The sequence below is a fragment of the Macrosteles quadrilineatus genome, unplaced genomic scaffold (genome assembly GCF_028750875.1).
Source record: "Macrosteles quadrilineatus isolate MER2022 unplaced genomic scaffold, UCM_ALF_1.0 Scaffold_4__1_contigs__length_99947679, whole genome shotgun sequence".
In the NCBI taxonomy this organism is placed as follows: domain Eukaryota; kingdom Metazoa; phylum Arthropoda; class Insecta; order Hemiptera; family Cicadellidae; genus Macrosteles; species Macrosteles quadrilineatus.
Genome location: NW_026542597.1, coordinates 40,015,919 through 40,020,110, shown reverse-complemented (window position 1 = coordinate 40,020,110; position 4,192 = coordinate 40,015,919).

Genomic DNA, 4,192 nt, shown 5'->3' with positions numbered 1-4,192 from the left:
CCAGTTTTTATTTTCACCCTCGTGTATTTGTTTATTGCTTCTAGAACTCCTTAGATTTTTATCCTCTTTAACTTTGTGATATGAAAGATACTCTCTACTAGTTACATTTTGCTAGAATAAACAATATATTTTTGTGGTTCTCATTAAAATTTTTATTTTCATACAGCTGCAATGCTAAGAAAAATGTAATGTCTATTTGTAGTTTTCTAAACTGTTTTCCTTACTTTTTAGCAAATTTCCCATGTAGGGAATAAGCTATTATTGTAGTACTCATGGCAAGACCTGGACCCGGTGCTAATTTACTTTTTCGTTTTGAGGTCCCTATAGGCTGGAAACACCATCCGTTCGAATTCATATATATGTGTGTGCGTATGTGTCCGTTAGTACGATAACTCAAACAAAAATTATCTGATTTTTATGAAATTTAGTATAAACATGTCAACCTACATTTATTCGAATGAGTTCGCGAACCAGCATGATCGAACTATGGGAATGGGGTTAAAAATGGGGTTTTTTAACTCAAACAAAAATGATCTGATTTTGATTAAATTTGGTAGAAACGTGTAAACCTACATTTATTTGAACGAGTTCGCGAACTAGCATGATCAAACTATGGGAACGGGGTTATATGGGGTAAAAATGGGTTTTTCCCATTTTTTACCTTTAAAACATAAAATTTTGCAATTTCTTTTCAAACTATTTTATAGAGCTTAAAAACAAATAATTTAGTATATTGAAGCGTTGTTATTCGCCTAATGGTTACAGAGAAAATTCCAAGAAATAATAAATTTAAAATTCCTATGTTATTCTTATGAAGAATAAGTAAACTGATGTAGTTTGCTCGTTTATGAACATATTTTGACCAAATTTCTAACATGTATTTATTTCTTACTAAACTATTAAAATTTCACAAACAAAAAAACCCTTTTACCCTCCCTTTTGCAGCAAACCTACTACTAGTTGTTAAACTATTTCGACATTTTTGTGTAAATCCTATCAGGCAATTGGAAATTCGCTTAGTCTGCAGGTTTGCTGTGGCGGGGGTATTTTACATTTCAAAGCTCAACTATTATGTTTCTAAAAAGTTTTTTTAAGTTTATAATTCTATTTTTTCCCTAGTTTATCTGTCACTTGAAATAATGATAAACGCCTCTGACTGGCTGACTACATTGAAAAACAATACTTGGAACGTAACATGTTTAATGGAGAAGTTTGTAAGTTGTATATTCCCTCCAATGTGCTCTGTGACTCAGAATTAATATGAAATGTGGGTTTATTTTATCATTACAAATATAGTGCACTAGCTGTACCTGCGGAACTTCATAAGTATCGCATGGCTCAATCATGTCCTGGTTGAAGTACAAAGTTCTAAAGTTAAATTAGGGTTAGTTTTTCTGATCAAACAGACATGGGCCACAATGCCCTGTTACATTGCCCTAAAGTGTGATAGAAGCCCCAATTTTGAAGGGTTGTTTACTTTTCCGAATGTTTCTGACATCCTGATGGTTGAACTGAGTGACATAGGCCTAATAAATATGTTATTGCCAGTTCCTTCTGAGACTGGATCAATAAAGAGACTGTAGTCAATTTTAAAGTACAAAGTGAATTTTGATTTGCTTATTGTAAACTAATTACGAGTAGAACCAATTGAAACTGTTAGTTTTTACATGTATACCACTTGAGGTTAATAAACAAGATTTTTGTTCTTTATTTTTGCTTTTAATTCATTGTGCCAGAACACCTACATAGGTTTTGTAAAACATTTGATAAAAATCAGTTTTCATTTCATTATCAATTTAAATATATATATAGGCCTAACGTATGCGGGAAAGGTTGTTCTCTAAGTACATCTTCTGAAGCTGTAAAGCAAACATGTAAAAAAAAACAAAAATTGTTTTGCAATTTTTGTTCCATTGTGGCCCACCCTCTCCTACCGTACATTTTGTACCTAGGGCGGAAAATTAGGTTTTGCCGGCGCGAGATAGTTTTTAGACGAGGTCTACAACTTAAAACGATCGAGAGCTGCAAAACCATTTCGGTCCGTGGTACGAACCCTATTTTTCACCACACAATACCCTATTACCAAATACCACTATTCACCACAATAATAATGCACGCTAACAGTCAAAACAACAATACCTGAAATGTTATGTGAAGACTGAAGAAATAATTTGAGAAGTCAGCAAAAATAAACATAAATAGCCTAGTTGCTAGGCAGCGGTGACATAAAACAATTAATTAGTCTATTGCAATGCTATGGATACTGATTGTGTATTTAATATGCGTAAATGTTTTAAGTAAGCAAGCGAACAGCTGATTTTCGGCCCTAGGGATGTAAAAACCCGCTTGGTCCCAAAATAAAGATGACAGCTGGCAATACGTAGCTTTCGGCTTCCAATAAACATTTGTAAAGCGGCTAAAAATATCGTAGTGTGGCGTAAATTATTATTTTACGGTAAGATTCAATTCAATTAATTTATTTACGGCATAAACCAGTTTACATAACTTTATTTATAACATGCATTTTTGTAATTAACAAGATGACAGGTAACATTACTAGCTAAAATCAGGTATAGTACAGGGTGGCGCAAAAAGGATGGTCGGTTTTAAAATAAAATAATGTAAGCAAATGATTTTACTCACTTACGTTTCTGGACACTTTCGAATACCCCTTTACAAAAAATAATCTTGTAAGATACAAAGTTGCCAATAGATTATATAAAATGTCAATCAAACGATAAAAATGCATGTACGGAAAATAACTTCCGGAAGATGGCACCCTTCCTTGTACATACACTCGTGAAGTCTTTCCTCAAAATTCTTTATCACTTTTGCCACTGTTTCTTCACCAATGGCCATAATTTCCGCACAGATTGTCTTTTTCTGATTTTAAATGACAAAATCACGAGGGATCTCGGAAGAAGATGACTATGTTCCCTTTACATACGTTAATTGGTGGCTGAAAGTTGAGTTTTGCTGGCCATGCCAGCTGTCATCGTCATTTGGGGACCGAAGACCGAGCAGGTTTTTACATCTCTAGGGCCGCAAAATCAGCTGCCCGCTTAATTTCTAAATTTAAGGGTTAAAACATGAACGCAAATTAAATGAACAATCAGTTGCAATTTAATTGTTTCATTGTCACCTCTGTCTAGTAACTATTTATTATTATTTGTTCTGATTCCTCAAATTATTTTTTAATAGCCTCAAAGTTGTAGTTTTGTTGACTATCAGTGTGCATCAGTATTGTGGTGAATAGTGGTAATAGGGTATAGTGTGGTGAAAAAATTGCGTTCGTACCACGGACCGAAATAGTTTTCGGTCCTAGGTACGAAATTTACTATTTCCGTGACCCTAGGATTCGTCCACGATCGCGGAAGACTATGATATTGTTCCCGGTTCCCGTGACCGTGGGAGACGTTCAATAGTGTGCCAAGATCGCGTAGAATGATGACGAATATTTCCTTGATCCCGGAAAACAATGATGATGTTTCCGTTATCGTGGTAGAAAAACAAGATTTTTGCCGTGATTTTGCAGGAGACGGTAATAATCTCAACACGACCGTGACAAATAGTCACGATATTACCGCGATAAAATAGCCACGTAGCGGGGTTCTACCTATATAAAAGTCTGTCATATTCAATAAATATTGTTTATAAATAATATTTTTCACAATGTTTCCAAGAAATGTATTGCTTGGGAAGGCTTACTTTTGGACATAAATATTTCAAAATTGTTCAAAATTTCGATTTAGACATTATAACAGTTAACTTTATACAGTAGGACTTGGACACTATGGACGCATATTTGCGGTTTTAACATATTGTTTGCCCAATTAATTTAAAGCTTTACTTTTTAGCATTGCCATTGAATTTCGGGTCAGTCTGATGAATGTTTGAAGCTTTTTGATCTTGACCACCTCTAGGGATTTATAAATATTTACATCACACAAGTGCATTCCTTTAACCAGTAACAAATTGCCCGGCGTCTCCTCAGTCTGTGCTGGCGACGACACAGTATCAGTCAAACCCCAGTGTAGCGTATCTCAGATCCATCAGGTTTTATAAGATGCCAGAAATACCTCAGATAGGCAGCGGCGGCGCACTCTCTGGCCTAGAGCCAACTGGAGATATGGTTCTGACGGACCTTTCCGGGCCATTGACGACTATTTCTGGCCGTTTTAGTTGGTTTTGG